The sequence below is a fragment of the Arachis hypogaea genome, chromosome 12 (genome assembly GCF_003086295.3).
Source record: "Arachis hypogaea cultivar Tifrunner chromosome 12, arahy.Tifrunner.gnm2.J5K5, whole genome shotgun sequence".
In the NCBI taxonomy this organism is placed as follows: Eukaryota; Viridiplantae; Streptophyta; class Magnoliopsida; order Fabales; family Fabaceae; genus Arachis; species Arachis hypogaea.
The window spans coordinates 96,815,416-96,835,957 of record NC_092047.1 but is presented as its reverse complement, the minus strand read 5'-3'; the positions used below and the strand labels follow the sequence as shown (position 1 = coordinate 96,835,957).

General features: G+C 35.9%; 1 non-coding gene across 1 annotated transcript; it reads right to left on the bottom strand.

Moving 5' to 3' along the window:
- Positions 1 to 19,939: 19,939 nt before the first annotated feature.
- LOC112731773 (small nucleolar RNA snoR53Y) lies at positions 19,940 to 20,022 on the bottom strand. Its single transcript, XR_003167535.1, has one exon. It is a non-coding gene; the product is annotated as a small nucleolar RNA snoR53Y (small nucleolar RNA).
- Positions 20,023 to 20,542: the final 520 nt, after the last annotated feature.

Below are 20,542 nucleotides of genomic sequence, written 5' to 3'. Positions count from 1 at the left end.
AATATTAGGAGTTTTGGGTTTCTATATATATATATATATATATATATATATATATATATATATGTGTGTGTGTGTGTGTGTGTGTATGAGAAATGACTAAAAAACATATATGAGAAATAAACTATTAAGGATAATTCAAGGAATTCATAAATTTCGAGGAATAGCGGGGACGGGGCGGGAATCCCCGCTTGGGTCCCCGCACCTGTTTCGGGGGAATTTTGTCCCCCATCCCCACCCCCGCGGAGAAAATTCCCCACAATCGGATCCCCATTCGGGGCAGTCCTCACAAGGATCCCCGCGTCTCGGGGAATTTTGCCATCCCTAAACCTAAGATTCATGAAAATGATAAATCAGAAGGGTTGGAGGGTTTCTTACCTTAACCCACTGAAGTTTGTGATGAATATCACCCATGGCTCATACTAGAGCACTCCTAAATAACCAAAATCATAAAATTACTCAACACCCATAACCAAACCCAAATTTAAGGGGGAAAAGGAAAAATGGGCTGAGGACAATGAAATACTCACTAAAAAACTTAGATAGAATTGTAGAGGATGAGAAGAGTGACGCGTGGCCAGAAACGGCTCGTCAATCGGAGTTCTCGAGAGAAAGTTATGGTGATTTGAAGTTTGGAAAGCTAGGTTTTCTTTCTCTCTTCTCTCTATACACCCCCTCTCTCATTCCCTAGGGTAAATGAGCTAAAATGCTCATAACTAATGTTTATATATGTTGGGTCTTGGGCCCACTTAGGCTCGGTTCACTTGTTTTAGTTTGTTGGCCCAATTTTGGGCCAAAACCTTTAAGATTAGAGTTTTAAATCGTATTTTAAATATTTCTAGCTACCCAAATTATAATTTCTCATTTCCTAACTTTATTCACTTATAATTAATTTATTCAGCTGTAGTACTGGATAGATCTCAGCCGGTATTGCCGGTCAAATTTTCAGTGCACATTTTTACGCAGAAAACTATGTTTTCCGACTCAGAAAAATTCACTGAGTCCAAATATCATATTTAAATTATCAAATTCCGATTTCTAAATTTTCTAACCATGTCTGTTCCTATTTAATTTATTATTTAATTAATTACGGTTTGACCGGGTTTTACACGTACGCGTGACGAGTGTCACGTGCTGCACTAAAGCGAATTCGCTGGGGGCAATTTCTGGGCTTTTTTTGACCCAGTTTCAGGCCCGAAAATAAAGACAAGAGGTTGTAGAGTGGAGCTGGGAGGCATCATTCATATCATTCACTTTTCATTTATTCACACTTTTCATTTATTCACACTTTAGGTTTTAGATCTAGGTTTTAGGAATTTTAGTCTTATTTTTTCTTAGCTTCAGAATTCTATCTTGCTTTAATTAAGTTTTCTTCTACCTTTTATTGTTCTAGTATCTTAGTTTATCTTCTCTTGTTGATTTTTTTATTTTTTCAATTTAGTTCATGAACTCTTCTTGTTAGATTCAATTCCCTTTTAATGCAATTTGAGGTATTTCATATTTATTGCTTCTCTCTTTAATTGTTAGTTATTGATTACTTGCATTTGTTAATCTTAGATTTTACTATTTCTTGTTACTTTTTCATGCTTTTGTTTTGTGCCTTCCAAGTGTTTGATAAAATGCTTAGTTGGATTTTAAATTAGATTTTTGTGTTCTTAGCTTGGGTTGATGATTTGGAAACTCTTGAATTGTCAAAGTCACTTGTTGATTGGTAATTGAAGATTGTCGGTTAGCTTGAACTTCACTAAATCTAGTCTCTCACTATGAGTTAACTAGGACTTGTGAACTCAAGTTGATTGTATGCACTTGACTTTCCTTCATTGGTTAGCGGTTAACTAAGTCAAGGCAATTTACATTTACCATCACAATTGACGATGATAATGAGGATAGGACTTTTAATTCCCTTTGCTTGCTAAGAGCTTTCTTAGTTATTAGTTTATTTTCTTACCATTTTACTTTCTCGTTTCTTATTACAAAATCCTAAAAATATACTTTCCCATAACTAATATTAAATACACTTTCCTGCAATTTCTTGAGAGACGACTCGAGGTTTAAATACTTCGGTTATTTTTACTGGGTTTGCTTAAGTGACAAACAAATTAAACGTTGATCGAGGATAATTTGTTGGTTTAGAACTATACTTGCAACGCGATATTTTTTTGTGAAAATCTTTACCGACAATTTTCCTCCGTCAGCTGCAACAAATGGTGAGCCCCTTGCCACTAGTGTTGCGCTTTTCCAGCCAGCTGGTAAGCAGCAAATTCAATCAGCTAACCCTTAGGTGCTGTGCTTGCAGGGCCCTTTCTATTTCTTGAAACCAATTATCGGCCTCCGCCAGGTCATTTGAGCTTTTGAAGATTGGGGGATTGACCTTTAGAAAAGTAGCCAAGGTCATCAGACCTTCTCCAGCTTGGTTTCCTCCAAATCCGTTACCATTCTCGTTCATCTTCTCTATAGCTTGGTTCGTAGCTGCATTATTTGCGTGTATCGCGTTCACAAGGGTAGTCATAGCAGCCAAGAGCATAACTTGGTTATTTCCCGGTGTGCCTTCCTCATTTTCTCCCTGCGCACAGGTTTGACCACACCTACGAGTCGTCATTCAAGTCCTGTCCACACCGAACAAGCGATATCAAGGTGATTAGTCTCAAAAATCTCAAGTCAAGTGCTTCAAATTCCCAAAAGTATACTCATAAACTTCACGCTAAACATATCACTTAGATATCCTAAATAGCACATGCACAGACTCAAAGTATACATTAAAGCATAAGCAGTCCATCTCTTAGGCTCACGATGATGAACTACTCTGATACTATTAATCTAACACCCTAATATTCAAATTCTTATACTCGAATCATAAGTCAATGATAATAAGATGGTACAATATATATATATATATATATATATATATATATATATATATATATATATATATATATATATATATATATTTGAATGGAATTATTAAACAAGAAGACTGAAAATGAGTAAAATAAAATCGTGAATCGTGAACACTCACGTATTGATGAAAACGAAAGGTAAAGTGCGTTCAGAAAGCGATAAGCAATAAAATCAGTTTGACAACAGTATTTTCCTATATTTTCCAAAATATACATCATGACCTCTATAAGAAAATTTCAAAAGAAATAAATAAATAAATACATATAAGTTTTTCAAAATAAATACGGAGAGATTCTAAACAAATATAAATAGGGTGCAATGATCTTTGCCATCTCTCAAGTGAATCACGGTTTTTTTTCTGAAATAAAATAAAAAATTTTATTATTTCCTCAAACACGATTTTTGGACTTTAATTCCCTAAATACGATTTTTTTTTTTTGCATTTGGGCAAGTTCGCCGGACCCCGGCGAACTCTATAAAAAATAGCAAGTACGCCTTACCCGGCGAACTTTATAATTTTTATAGAGTTCGCCTTACCCTTCCCCGAACTTCCCTTAAAGTTTTCAAAACACATGTTTTTTAATCCATATCATCGTCTCTAAAAGAGTATCTAGATCTACAAACAGTATATAGGAGTACACAAAAATACACAGACAACAAGTATGGCTTCTTCAAGATTTTTTTTAATTATAAATTAAGAAAAACAAGCCATATTTAACAATAGCAACCATTATTATCATCTCCAAAAATACACGAGTACAGTGGAATAAGCCATATTTAACAAGAATTTTTTTAATTAAAAATTAAAAAAAAAACTATTTTCCAAAAATAAAATACGACTTATTTTTTGGATGGTCTATACGACTTATTTCCCAAAAAAACTATTTTCCAAAAAAGTAAAATACACAAGAGTATACACAATAGTACATAGGAATAAGTCGTATTTTATTTTATGGAAATAGTTTTTTTATTATTAATTAAAAAATTCTTGTTAAATATGGCTTATTCTAGTGTACCTGTGTATCTTTGGAGATGATAATAATGGTTGCCATTGTTAAATATGGCTTGTTTTTCTTAATTTATAATTAAAAAAAATTCTTGAAGAAGCTATGCTTGTTTTCGGTGTATTTTTGTGTACTCATATATACTTTTTGTAGATCTATATACTCTTTTAGGGACGATGATATGGATTAAAAAACGTACGTTTTGAAAACTTTAAGGGGAGTTCGGGGGAGGGTAAGGCGAACTCTATAAAAATTATAGAGTTCGCTGGGAATAAGGCGAACTTGCTATTTTTTATAGAGTTCGCCGGGGATCCGGCGAACTTACCCAAATGCAAAAAAAAAATCGTATTCAGGGAATTAAAGTCCAAAAATCGTGTTTGAGGAAATAATAAAATTTTTTATTTTATTTTAGAAAAAAAACCGTGAATCACAGCTCACTGCTGAGCACCTAAACCTGCATCTAAAAAACAAGAGATATATACGGAATAAAAACTCTCGACCCATGGGTTACCAGTATGGTAAAAATGCCAAATAAATACAATGCACTATAATAGGAACTCACTAAGCATCTTAAGCTTCCTTTAATCAATTATTTACCCTAGGTTCTTACTAATCCATGAATTAGGTAACTGTTCTAGGGGATACTAAGTCTAATTTAATTTCTCATCTTTTCCAACCTTTCAAACTTTTCAACTTCCAATTTAGAATAGAACTATCTCTCAGTCTCAATCGACACCAACATGAGGGACCTCTCAGGTGTTCAAGCACAAGCAAAACAGAAAAAAATAATACACAATTAAATTCAAGTACAACACATATCATATAGACATTTAATTATATAAAAATAGGCAAGTCAAGACAAGAAGGAATTTTACATCTTCAAGGAGGACCCTTATAAGGAATTTTACATCTTCAAGGAATTTTATCAAACCTTCATATATTTTTTCACAAAATTCTCTTTTTAACCATTCTTACCGTTGGAAAGATTGATAAATAAATTTTTATAAAAATCTAGTTTTACAAATTTTCTGATTCTGAGGACCGTGTTACAATCCGCCGAAGTTGGTCAAAAATCGGTTTTTACCAAAAAATTGAGTTTACCAAATTTCCAAAGATTCACAAGCTTCATCAATCTCAACTCAACATTATGACCTCTAACCAATCTAAATCACTCATTCACCATCATCTATACTCAACCCTATGCAATTCACACGTTCCAACCCTAAACCATTCAAATTCACAACTCAAATCTCAATTTCAACCTAAAACCATCAATTTCACAATTCAACCACAATCATAACCATTCAACAACTTACTGGGCTTACCTTCATGACCTCCGGCCCAATTTCACTGTCTCTAGCCCAACATTTATCAATTCAATACAAATTCATATATGAATAATCATTATCTAATATCAATTTCATTCATACATTCACTATACATACTAATACATTCAATCAAACCATTCAAGCTTATTCCTTGGGAATCTATCCTAGGAATTCTCATTACACCATACGGTACTTAAATAAAACTTAAACTGTACATTTAATGATGATGGTTCACACCCAACACTTGAATTCTCCATTCCAAGTCTCACCTCAAATGTTCCACAAGCAGATTTAAGCCCTTAAAGTGTGCCAAATTCACCCAACAACACTAATATAACTAATTTCACATATACATTAATCTAGAGTCTCATGAGATATGATAAATCACAAGGATTTGCGGATTTCTTATCTTAACCCATAGAATTTGTTGATGAAACTCATCAATAGCTCATACTAAATCACTCCTAAACAACCAAAATTACAAGATTTTCTAAAAACCCAAACCAAAATAAAAATTAAAAGGAAAAAAAACTGGGCAGGGAACTTTAAGATACTCACCACAATACCTAAATAGAATCAAAGAGGATAAGAAGAGTGACACATGGCCACAAACGGCTCATCAATCGGAGCTCCAGAGAGAGTTATGGTGGATTGAAGTTGGTGGGGAGTTAGGGTTTTTGGTGTTCCTCCTTTCTCTCTTCTCATTCACGTTGCTCATCAAAATGGGGTAAGGAAATGCTGAGTTGTGGCTTAAGTGTGGGTACTTATATGTGGACTTAGGCCCGATTCACTTGATTTGGCCCGCTGGCTCAATTTTGAGCCAAAACCTTTAAGATTAGTATTTTAATTCGTATTTTAATGATTATTACTTTTCCAAATCATCAGTTCTACTTCCTTAATTTCTCTAGTTTATAATTTATTTTCTCACTTACAGTATCGGACATTCTAAGCCGGTACTGCTGGTTAATTTTTCAATACGCGTCTTTACTCATTTTTCCATAGAAAAGTACATTTTTCCACTCAGAAAAATCCTCCAAATCCAAATATCACATTTAAATTTCCAAATTATAATTCTAATTTTTTTCACCCTCATTAGCCCCTATTTAAATTATTATTTGTTTAATGTTTGTTTCATCAGAGTTTTACATAGAGAGTCTATACAACAAAACAAGTTGCTGGATTTGGATTTTGTGGGGCATAAATTTACTTGGTCAAATAACCAAACTAGGGATGCAAATATTTAAGAGAGACTCGATAGGACAATGGCAAACATTAATTGGAGAGAATCCTTCTCAGATGTGGTTATTTAACACCTCCAAAGATATAGGTCAAATCACTATCTCATTTTTCTGGATACAGACGGACTCAAAAACTCAAGGAAGAGGAGGAAACACGTATTCAAATTTGAAGAAGCATGGCTTAGAAATGAAAAGTGCAAGGACATTGTGAAAATGATGTGGCTATAGAAACCAGGGGATTAAAGGAAGCATTGAAAACTGCAGTAAAGTTTTTAGAGAATGGGATAAAATTGAAGTTGGCAACATACCCAAAATTGTCCAAGATAAGCAGAAAAAATTAGACAACCTACATTTCTCCTTTCAAATCGAAGAAATTATGATAAAAACTAGGAAAATTCAAGTAGAATTGGACGAGATTTTGAAGTAAGAGAAGATTTGGTTGGTCTAAAGATCGAGAATTAACTAGCTTAGAGCGGAAGATCATAATACAAAGTTTTTTTTATCAAAAGAAGTGATGTAAAGAAAGAAAAGAAATAATATTTCAAAGATTATGAACAACGCCGATGTGATCCACAAAGAAGAAGAGAAGATTGAAGATGTATTAAACCTTTTTGAGGATTTATTGAGATCGGAAGGCACTGAGAATGAAGAGGCTAATAATGAGAGAATGGATACAATCACAGTAAATTTTACTAAGGAGGAAGTGAAGACAATTCTTAACCAGATACACGAAACAAAGACACCATGGCTAGATGGAATGCTAGCCTTATTTTACCATAGTACATGGAATACAGTGGGGACAAGACAATAGAGTGGGCCCTAAATATCCTTAACAACAGTGGGGATCCAACCAAACACAATAAAACTTTCATATGCCTAATTTCAAAGTTCAAAGATCCAAACCATACTAGGAAATTCAGACCCATATCTCTTTGCAAAGTACTATTCAAGATTGTAACTAAGACAATTGCAAACAAATTAAAGATCATCCTACTGGATATATTGGGAGAATACCAAAGCGCTTTTGTGCTGAGAAAATTGATCACTGACAATGGGTTAGCTGTTTTTGAAACCTTTCATTACATGAGGAAAAAGAAAGGGTAAATAAGGGCTTGAAGGTTCTCTATGGCCTAGAGAAAGAAGGTTGAATCTATGGCCTCTTTTTAACTTTTTCACTTTAACTTTAATCTTGGATAATCTCAGTGTTGTTGTTGAGTTTGCAATATTGATTATACATGAGACAATTTTGTTTTGTCTCTTAATAATTAAACAAGAACAGAGCAAACACGTTACTTTTGAGTATACTGAGATGCTGTGACTTTTGCTGGATTGATTATGCAGGAAATAATTTTATTTTATCTCTTACCAAATAAAACTAGAAATAGAACAGAGAAGAGAAAATGGTACAACCATATATCTTGGTTCAACCACCATGTGCAATGTGACCTACATCTAATCTCTACCACAATTGTGATAGAATTTTTACTATCTTTTATAAAGATTACCATCACCAATTCTCTAGGATTCTACCTAATCATATCTGGGACAAACTAAGCTTCTACCCAAGCTTGATTTAGTTAGGTTCACTCCTTATACTTTCAACTACTAAGTGCTCACCCAACTTAGCAAGGGAATCCCCTCAAGATCATGAACACAAAACAAAAATACAAACAAAAGAGTTTAAAATAATTTTATGGCTTTTTTCCAAAAATACTCTTTGCCTTTCCTCTCAATGGCTTTTACTGATATCTCACATAATGCCTTTTGTCATTGATAAGAAACAAAGAAAGATAAAAACTGAAGAATAGAATATTCATTGTAAAGCCATGAAGGAGAACAAGGGATGGCTTGAAAGCTATGAAGACCCAAACAGTGTGCTCACTCTCTTTGCTTCAATTTGTAGCCATTTATCCTTTTAAAAGAAGAGTAGAGCTTTCAAAACTTGAACTTGGTTGAACATCTTTGACTTGTTCTTCTTCCCTAAAATCAGAGCAGTAATGCAGAGAAGAGATGGGACAACAATAGTGATTAGAGTTGGCATACATCTTTATCTAGCTGCTTCTCTTTCTTCTTTTTTCTTTTAGCTTCATGGATCTGAATTATTCATCCGTTCTTTGGTTTCAAGTTTTATTTTTGACCTTTGATTTGTAGTAATGATATACAACCTCCATTTTTTCATCTTACCCGAATGATGCATGCAGGAGGAAGACAACTTCAACAAGCTACAATGAAGCACAAAGATGAAAACGTTGTTCTGATTTAACCTTTGATTTGATTTTTACTTTTGTGCCCTAACCTTTTATAGGCTTGCAGAGATTCCCCAACCTCTTATTTTACCCCCATAAGGCTTGAAACATGCTTAGTCTTATCTTTTTGGATGGAGAATCGGGTAAGCAAATTCATTGCCAAGTCGTTAAAGCAAGTGACCGACCTTGGTTGTAGGCTGTCGAACCACTTCATTGCCGCCTTGGTTAACATAGTCAAAAAAGCCTTGCAATGAGTTGCATCTAACGCGCTAACCAAGTACATGTGATTCTTGAATTGCTTATATGGTGTCTCGGATCAGTTGTTCCATCATAGAGGTCCATATCTGGGCTATTAAAGTTTCTGGGAATTTCAGCTCATATGATTTCTTCTTTGAATAGATCTTCGCCTCCTAGAGGTGTTTCTTCTCGATCAGCTCAGGATCCCCTACCCTTAAGGTCGGATTCCAGCTTCTCGAGTTTTTCTTCCAGTTCTCTTCGTCCTCATACCTCCCTTCCCAGGGCTCGTTCTGACTCACATTGTCCTTCTAATTCATTCTCAAGCTGCTCTAGCCGACCTTGATGTCTGTGAACCAATCCTATGAGCTTTGTAGGATCTATTTCACCTAATCCTCCCAATTAATGAACTTATAAGCTTATTTTTCGTCCTCCTTGATTTGTAGGATATATATCTCTAGCAACATATTTTCCCTTGTTAGGTCGGGAAGGTATGACAAGTGCACGATCGTCGTTGGGTTGTTCTTCTTCATAGGCCTCTGAATCAAAAGTTGTGCATCCGTCATCTAGAGTGTCTGCCATCGTACGGTGTTTATCACCAGGTCTCCGGTAGCGGCGCTAATATTCTGAGGGTTACCTAAAACAATAATTTGGGCCTGAACATGAGATCCAAGTTCCTTTTGGGGTTGTGTCTAATGTTTTTTGAAGCTTAGGAGCTACCTTCCGACGTATTGGTGAAGGAGGGGGTGGTACCTACAAGGGACTCCGATGCTTAAGTTAGCAAGGGTTTTAGGCAGTTTTTTCGTAGATTAGAGTTCGAAGAATACTTGGGGGTATCATGATATTTATAGTTGTAGGTGGTGAGTCAATAACTACTTTATAAAGTGGTTCCACCTTTGATGGTGGATAATTGTTTCCTTTTATTAGAGGGTTTCTTGAGATCTCCATTTTAGATCAATAGGAGATGTTGTAGGAATTACTTACTTATTGAAATAAGTGGGGCTAATCCCATGTCATTGTAACACCCTAATATTCGCATTCTTATGCTCGACTCTCAGGTGAATTTTTAATATATAGATATAGGTAATTTTCGAAAGGAGTATTAATCGAGAAGCCTGAAAAGAGTAGAAATAAAATCGCGAAGACGTATCACTCACGTTTCGACAACGAAAAGTTAAACTGCTAAGCCAAACGCGATATACGGACAAGGCATAAAGGAGATTAAGAGATAGATAACAGATATATATATATAATATAAGTAAATAGCTACTAGTCGCGACCCGCAAAGTTTAGGCCGGCTAGGGTACAGTATGAAAATAGTTGACAACAGTATGTCCTAATCTCTCCCGAAGAAAACATGAGAACCTCTATAGGCAAATTCAAAGAGTTTAATACACAATATAACCTTTCCAAAACAAAGGTGGAGAGATTCTAATCAAAACATAAGGTAGAGGAAATAAAGACCTTCGCCGTCTCTCAGACGACCCACAACTCACTTCTGAGCACTTGGACCTGTATCTGAAAAACAAGAGATATATACGGAATGAGAACCCCGGGCCCATGGGTTCCCAATACGGTAAAAGTGCCAAATAAATACAATGTACTGCAATAAAAACTCACTAAGCATCCTAAACTTCTTCACCAAATATCCAGCCTAGATTCTCACTAATCCATGAATAGGCAACTGTCATAAGGGAGTGCTAAATTTAATTCATGTTTCACATGTTTCCCAACTCGCTGACTCTTCCACGAATCAGACTCAGAATTATAAGCAAAACCATCACCAGTTGTTCTGCCTCAGCAATTCTATATCAATACATCATACACTCGCCTGGAGCTAGTGAAACCACATCACCGCGTCTACCCAGGGAGCTCCAGTTATCTCATTCAATAATCATCATTATCATGCAATCGCATCATCAATTCATCCCATCAAGAACAGCCCTCACACCCACCGACACCAGCATGAGGGGCCTCTCAGTTGTACAAACACAAGCAATACAGGCAAGTAATACACAAATATGGTACAAGTAGAACAAGTAGCATATAGTCAGGTAACATGGCATATATGATGTAGAAATCCAAAACAAATGGCAAACCCAAACAATTCAAACATATGCAAATGATGAATGCCTGCCCTATGGCTGATGATATCATATGTCGGTTATCAAGCCAACCCGACATGTCCGGTAGCTAACCCGGACACAGTCTCTCTGTTGCGTATTAATATCATTAGAGGGAATATGTGCCCTGTCACCATTAGAGGGTATCTGCGCCCTATCGCCATTAGAGGGTATCTGCGCCCTGTCGCCAATAGAGGGTATTTGCGCCCTGTCGCCAATAGAGGGTATTTGCGCCCTGTCGCCATTAGAGGGTATCTGTGCCCTGTCGCCCTTACAACCAGAGAGAAAACACAAACATGCTTACATTCAACATTTTCCATCATTATTCATTTATCATATGCCTTTATACTCAGCCATAATCCATAATGGCTTTGCCGTAACTCGGCAATAACTCAGCCATCCGGCTCACAGTTCAATCCAGAACTAGCCAATTTATCAACATGGCTCCGCCGTATCCGGCAATAACTCAGCCATCCGGCTCATGGTCCAATCAAGAACTAACCATTTATCAATAAATATAGCCCTTCGGCTCATGGCATACACGGTACTTCCACCGCCATCCTCCATATCTCATATAATCATATTTGATCATCATTGATCTTACCCTTTTCCCTTACTTCACTCGCAAGTTACCACATCCCCTAGCTCCTTTCTCATTGCTAGGCATATCATAATGATTTAATACATAAGGGGTGAGATCGGAGGCTTAGAAGTATGAGATTTGGCTTTTAAAACTCAAAAATCAACTTTGGCATGAAAGCAGGGCCACGCGTACGCGCACTCCACGCGCACGCGCGGATGGCCAAAAACTCATCGACACGCAAGCGTCATACGCGCGAACGCGCGGGTTGAAAAATATCCAAATGGCGCGCAAGCGTCAGCCACGCGTACGCGTGGGTGCTCTTACGCCCAGGCACAAAACTGGCACAACCCTGGCACAACTCTCTGGAAAAATAGCTGGGCATTTGGTGCAGCACATCGACGCGCCTGCGCACACCACGCGCACGCGTGGATGGTGCTTTCTGGAAGAACGGCGCGTACGCGCCAAGTGCGCCTACGCGCGGAGGGTCGTTCTGCTAAAATTTTCTAAGTTAAAAGCTGCAGAATTTACAGATTCAACCCCCAATCTTCCGACGGTCACAACTCCCTCATTTTAAATCATTTTTCACCCGTTCTTCGAACGGCATGGACATCCCGGATCCAATTTCATTTCTAAACAAATTTGGCACAAAACAGAGATCCGTAGTCCAAGTTATGTCCCGTCAAAATATGCCCAAAAACCATATTTTCATACAAAACCACAAGGTGCCATTTTCAAAACAAGCAATTCTCAACTATTTGCAAAATCAACCAAAACATGCCAATTTCAACCCTTTCTTTGAAATCAATCAAAATATACCAAAATCAACATCAAGCCTCCTCAACTCACACATTGACACTTTCTCAAACTCAAACACATTTACATATCATATACTCTTCCTCATGCCAAATTTCAACAACACTATTTCCAATCAACCATCATTATACATAATCAATATCATACTCACTATCACGTGGTTTCACCCACAAATCAATCTTAATCATTCCTCAAGCATATATCACAACATACATATATCTAATGCATCATCATACCATCAAGGCATCAATAGTCATAATCACATGTATGATCACATAATATGTCTCAACCAAAACCAAACATACCTCATCTATATAATTTCACCCAATTCACCAAATTCCACACTTCAACTCCTCAAACCTTATTATTCAATAACCAACTCAATCATTCATATATTCATTATCGGAAATTCATTCAATCACTTGTGTCATCATACAATGCACACAACACTTACCTTTCTTACCTTCTTCCGGCCTCCGGCCCAATTTCACAATTTAAATGCATAAACCACAAACCAATACTCATTACCCAGTACATCAAATTCTCAATACACCAAACATACAAGGCTACACAATTCTCAACCCAATCATTAATTCACATTACATACCAACTATGCATATTAGCACCAACCATTTACACAATCCAAACTTAATCCTAGGGGCATCTAGCCTAGGAATTCTCATCACAACACACGGTACTTAAATGAAACTTAAACCGTACCTCTTGTAGCCAAACCAATTGAGCCTCTTCTTTGGAAGTCTTCACCAACCTTAGCCCCAAGCCTCACCAAAGCTCCTCAAGCAATACCAATCTCCCAATTGTGCACCAACATCACCAAATACACTAACATAACCAATATCACATACATACATCAACCTAGGGCTCATAAAAATGACAAATCACAAGGGTTTGAGCATATCTTACCTCAGTCCATATGAAGTAGGGATAGAACCCACTTAGAATCCATGTTGGAGTATCCCTAAACACCCAAAATCACAAGATTTCAACACTAACTACCCAAAAACGTGTAACAGTAGAGAATTTCGAAAACTGGGCAGAGATGAATAGAATACTCACCACAAAACTTAGATAGAATTGTAGAGGATGAGAAGAGCGACGCGTAGCCGCAAACGGCTCGTCAATCGGAGCTCCGTAGCTCAAGTTATGGTGGTTTGAAGATCAAAGAGAGTTAGGTTTTCTCTCTTCTCTTCTCTCTTCCCAATTTCAGCGCCCAACACCCCTTCTTTAGGGCAAGATGAGCTGAAATGCTCATAACTAATGTTTATATATGTTGGGTCTTGAGCCCACTTAGACCCGGTTCACTTATTTTTGTCCGTTGGCCCAATTTTGGACCAAAACCTTTAAGATTAGCGCTCTAAATCGCACTTCAAATATTTCTACCTCCCCTAATTATAATTCCTCATTTCTTAATCCTATTTACTCATAATCAATTTTCTCAGTTGCAGTACCAGACAGGTCTCAGCCGGTATTGCCGGTCAAAATTCCATTGCGCGCTTTTACGCAGAAAACTATGTTTTCCGACTCGGAAAAATTCACTGAATCCAAATATCATATTTAAATCATCAAATTCCAATTGCTAAATCTTTCAACCATATTCGCTCCTATTTAACTTATTATTTAATTAATTTCGCTTAGACCGGGTATTACAGTCATCGTATCTGACCTCTGTGAGGTCGGGTAGGTAGTAATGTAGATCCGAACATTGATATTTGTAGAGTGTTAATTAAATTTCATTCATTTTGGGTTTGGTTAAGTTATGGACTAAGATATGAACAAGTATATAATAATAATATTTATTTATTTATTCTATTATGTTATTAAATTTAACCAATTAACCCTATTATACAAACTTAGGCTCATTTTTTTCATATGAAAATAATTATGGTGTAACTCAACTAAATGGACGTGTAAAAAATATTTGCACTGCTATGGTATCAGTCAAAATCGCACTCTATGTTTTGCTTTTTCACTTTTTTTTGTTTATGAAACAAATGAAACATAGGTTGCGTTTTAGGTGTGTCAGATTTTTCTTTTTTTTTCTCTATTTCTCAAATAAGCCAAATGCATGTTGCGTTTTGGATTGGGATTTTTTTATTTTTTTAAATACTAAAACGCAGGTTGCGTTTTAAATATGCAGAAAATTGTTATCGAAAGCTTGCATTTTGTACAGAAAAAATATTTTAATCGAGAGTCTTGCCTATAAATGCGAAACTTAGTTCATCCGGACTTGTACCTCACTTCTATTCCCATTCCTCTTTCTTTTATATATTTCAAACTTGTGAGTTTTTTTTTGGCAATTAGTTATAAAAAAAGTCGGGTTAGGTGAAGTTGAGGTTATGGAAGGTATTGCAAATTTGCAAGTGTATTATAACGATGAGATTATACAAAACACACACGAAAGAGTGACTTTTGTTTGTGAATGTCCGTTTTCATTTGTTATTCCATGCACCATGAGTTTTGTAGAGTTACAAAGTGGTCTTTGTGAAAACATACAAAGTCACATTTTGAAAAGGGTGAGCAATATTTTATTCAGGAATCTTGTACAAGTATTTGGTAGGTTGATACAGTTTCAAATAATGCCCATCACTGACGACGTATGTATGCAGCAAATGTTATATATTTATCAACAAATCCGATTTCACGTGCCGATAATACACTATAAGAAACATCGTTAAAATCGACGGCTAAGCCGTCGATAATATTAAAATTCGACGGCAAAATGGACGGTGAAGGTGGTCGCTATTAAACTTGTCGATTTTTCAAAATTCTAATTAAATCGACGAGTCGTCTGGCCGTCGATAATAATTTAATAAAATCGACGGTACTTTTGCCTATAATATGAGTTTGGGAATTTTACATTGTTACTAAAATCGACAACGCGGTCGTCGATATTATTAAATAAAATCGACAATATTTTTGTTCATAATTTGATAAATAAAATCGACAACTTTGCCGTCGATATTTGGTTCAATAAAATTGACAGAACTGCCGTCGATTTAATTATTTAGATGTCAACGAACCCTTCGTCCATATTTTGTTTTTTTTTTTGTCTATTTACTTTTAAAAAGCGACAGCTTTACCATCGATTTTAATAGTCATATGTTTTAATTATTTTTTCTATTTGAAAAATAGAAAACAATTAATACAAATAAACTTTTAAATTTAGAAATAAAATTTATACAGAGTATTAGATAACAAGACAAATAAACTTTTAAATATAAAAATAAAATTTGTACTAAATATTAGATAGTGAATTTACAAACTTTTCAAAATAATAAATAATCATCTAACATAAAGACTCAAGACAAGATAAATAACTAAACTTAGACTTATATTCATTTAAATTGCAATCTACTAATAATACAAAATATTCAAAGTAATGTAATTAAATAACCTACTCATACTCGTCTAAATAATCATCTGAGTCATCAAAATCGTCAGAATCATCCTCCCTTTGAAAACTCTATGGTTGTCCTGGTCGCTGCAGAATAGGTGGGAGTTTCTACCTGGGGCTAGGGCTGGAGCTGTGCTTTTCTGAGAGCTTGGAAAAGTAAAAGGAGGAGGCGGGGGAACACGTGATCTAGAACTACTAGGACCCATGGCCCTCACATACTCAGTCAAGCTGCTCAATTGATGACTAAAATGATCCATCTGTGAGTTACTGGTGTTGAGATCCTCATGCAAGGATTCAACAGTCTGTTGCCACTCTCTTTTCTCCCTTTGGTAGCGGTCTTCAAGCTCTCTATATTTAGCGGCATGTTGTTCAACTTCCCTATTGAGTATTACGATTTGTTCTCTAAGATCCAAAACATCAGTGCTGCTGGTCGTGGTTGGCCCATCAACTCGAGGTCGCACCATGGAAGAATCTCTTACCTCACCCATGCCATATACCCTACCTCTTCGCTTTCCACCCACTGTCTCAATCCATATGCTTTCCTCAGAGACAGGCGGTGGATCAGTTACACCAGCCTCTATAGCAACCTGCCGTTCTTGCTCAGCTTGAAACATGCGCTCTTGAAATATATCCTACAATGAGGAGAAATAATTGATAAACTACTATAAGTATCAATAATGCAAAAATTAAGGGGATATGTGAAAAAAAATAAGTCCAACATTACAATGAAAACAAGTTACCTTTGTCTTTCAGGAGTGTTCATCAACCCATTGAGTCCTATCCTCTTTGCGAGTATGAGTGTGCTCAAAAAACTCATCCATACGTGATGGTCTTCCAAGTGAATGATTCTACATAATGTAACCAAATTATCAACAAATATGTGTGTACAATTGATGATGTACTGAACTAAGACACATTTCAAGCACAATTTGGACAAGGCTTGGAAATACCAATAGAAACAACATCCCCCTAATAATTGGAACAGACTTAAATGTAGCAAGTATTGGCATATATGACATATATATCAATAAGTATTCAAAAAGCAATAAGTGCTGATTTGACATATAAGAATAAAAACGGGTGGCCGAGGCTTACAAAGTATAAAGAGAAAAGTTACATTTGAGAACAAGCTGACATTTAAGATAGTAACATTTCTAAATTATTAAAGGATGCAACAAGTGACATGTTAGAGGTGATATTAAACCAGTTAGAGAGATTAATAAGAACCATTCCCAAGCCTTAAGATTTTGGACCATCTGGCTACCAACATAGAAGCAAAGTTTCATCGACCATTTTCAACAATTATCATCTTAATCCTTGTTATCATGTTTGTCTTAATTAGTAGAGAAACCTTTGGTGAACTCATTCATTATGGGATATCTTCCATTATGGGACCCACTTAGACCTCATTCAATGGTAAAGAATGGATGAGTCAGCGCATTGTCCCATGAAAAATGAAGCTATAGTATTAAAAAGCTATAGTTGCCCTCTCCTAGCAGGATAGGCTTTACAAGCCAAAGCCAAAGCCAAAGTGGACGACACAAGAGAAAAGCAGACGCAGATCAAAACCTGCAATAGTGAAAATTAAACAGCAGCACTACCGGTACTTTTAATTTGGCAAAACCCCTTTTGCAGGTAGGCTTGGGTAGAATATGATTATAGACTCAGCCACCATATGCATGTTTGGCAGCGTTTTGTGCTCTATCAAGCAAAGCAGTGACAACTGACATAAAACTAGGATTAGAAGGGATGGAAGCAGATTTTACTCCCAATTTCTTTTCTTATATATAATAAACCTTCATGTGACATGTTCTGATGATGGCAAGTAGCCACAAGAGACAGATACTCATGCAATTTGAAGCAGAGAAACATGGAGACTAGCGCAGGTTTAGTCACAGAATCTCATCATGACTATTTACCAGACACTTCTAAAGCCTAAATTGTTAAGAGAGCAGGACTTGAATGTGTTAACATGTTTTGAAACAGCATAGCAGCATATATAGCTCAATGAATAGGTAAATTTTGATAGTATAAATTATGATGGCAACTGATAGTATAAAGTAAAAAAGAGGGTTCTATAAACAACTTACCAAGTGTAACCTCGCTTCGGGAAAGGTGGTGCCTCCTGCAGTGTGAAGGGAGGTACCTCGAGTCGATTTCTTGGCAGCTGTATTTCTCGCTTGTAATTGTATATAGTCATTAGTATCCCAACGTCTCATCAATTCACCAAGAACTTCTGGTGGGATCCAATATGGACGGGCACCTTTTTTGCGAATGGCATGGAGCATACCTCGCAAGCGCTTGGTAGCCCTAAGCCTCCAAGCTTGATAGATATCATCCTCTTCCGTGTCAAGAATGTCAAAGCATTTCTATTTTAAAAAAAGAAATAACATCTTGTTATTATATAACATACTATGATACATATTTATCCTCTACTATGTCCACCATATCTTTTCTAATCTTAATTTATCTAAAAATATTAGATAGTAGTAGTCTGAATTACTGAAAAATCTTGCAAGTCAAGTAACCAAGAGATTCCAATTCTTATATATAATAGTATTTGAGATGTTATTATTTGACATTCAAATAAAGTGAGTCTATCTTACTGAAATTTTATTAAAATGTTGTTCAATAGATTGCATAATATAAATGACATTATTTTTGGGGGAAAAAAACATGGAAGTGGAACCCAACACCCAGGTGGCTTAAATTGAATCCTCGTGTAGTCCACCTCTCTTTTCTTTGACCAATTACATCAACTATGTTAGCTAATTTTTAGGTGCAATGATTTGGTTAAGAATGATGGTGAGGACTAAATAAATAATTATAAATAAATCTCTCATACATGTTAACTAAAGCAGCCAGCAAGTATATATATATATATATATATTAGATGGTATAGTATATAATATGGCATTGAAATTCTAAACAACAACAAATTAAACAGCAGTAATTAATTAATGAGATTAGCATGTATCAACAACAAATTAGCCCTGCATCACGTCTAAATTAAACAGATTATGACATATACTTTAGTAATTAATTAATGAGATTAGCACGTGTAGTGAAAACATGCAGGTCCTTAAGAACTCAGCCATATAATTTTATTGAGTTAATTACTGTAATATAGTAATTAAAATTTACCCTCCACTCTGTCCACCATATTTTTCGAGTATCATCATCTGCCTCATCAAAACTCAGCCAAGACTTGTTGTAGTTTTCCTTAAAAACCAGAGAAATACGCTTCAAGCCAGGCTTAGGTGGGTGCCAACTATATCAAAAACCAAAAAAATGATAGACATATTACTTAGTAAAAATGAGACACGCTATTCATAAAATTTAAATCAAATAACAAACCATTTGGCACCATCATATCTAAGCTTGGGAACACTTGTGCTAGAGTGACCAGTAGCAGCAGAAGTTCCTTGACCCTGAGTATCTTCGGTACCATTAGATGTGGTTTGTCTTTCCCCACAAGATCCTGCTCGACTGGGAGCTACAATAGTTGGATCACTCTGCACACCATGTGAGGCAGTGTTGGAAGGTTCATTGGCTTGTTGAGTGCATGATCTTGGCACACACGAAGTAGGCATGATGTGTATCTGAGCAGTCCTGCCTGATGATGACCTAACAAGAGTGTATGGATCCGCATGCAAGTCAAGGGGGTGACCGGTAGAAAGCCTAGGCCTCCCCTTTTGGCCTCGGCCTCGGCCTCGGCCGCGATCTTTGTCTCTACCAACCATATTTATTCCAGCTTTTCAAGTTTTTTGATGTGGGGGCTGCTTCTCAATACTGTATTAAAAGGTAAAACAAAAATTTATAGAAAAGCATTAGATGCCATGAACAATTTATATGAGGTACAAAAAGTATAGGTACCAGTACAAGTTCTTCCACTTTCTCAAACCTTTTACAAGAAACACATAAATAATGAAACTAGAAAGAAAGAACAAAATACACTAATATAGCACATAATATTTGGTTCTGAAACTAGTTATTTCCCAACTGCATGACTACTAAATTGGAAACGAGAAAGAAACATAGCGAAATAGTGTAAAGGACTGGCTCCCTCAGTAAAATAAATTGATGTCTTAATCATCTGATATCAGCATTAGCATGGTATTGAAAAAGGGCATCAAAGGGAACCTATTTCTCCTTTACAAGAACAAAATTCTCATTGATAGCTTAGTTACAAGAACAGAGCTACTTTGTTGATCTATTATTTATGTAAACATTGATATATAAACTGTTGCGAAATGGGAAGAAAGGGTGACTTCAATTTTAGCTAGACATTTTAAATATTGTCAAAATTTCATAGTAATCATATCAACAAAAATAATAGCCACCACGAAATTCAAATTTCTAAAAAGGTCAAAAGTCTACTAATAATAAATTGTAAGAATTACTGTCCAAAATGGTCATTGAAACGCCATGCTCATACATACGTCAATTTGGTCTTTGAAATATTAGATACCTCAAAGTGGTTCATGAATTTGGTGAGTTATAGAGTGCTATTGTCAAAATTGCATTTCCGCATTACAATGTTAGTTTCTATGAGCAATATGCTTACTTAAATATACCATTGATCAACTTAGTTTCAAAGGTATTAATATTATAGAGGAGACATAGTTTTCCTACCTCATGCCCCCACCTAGAATAATGCATG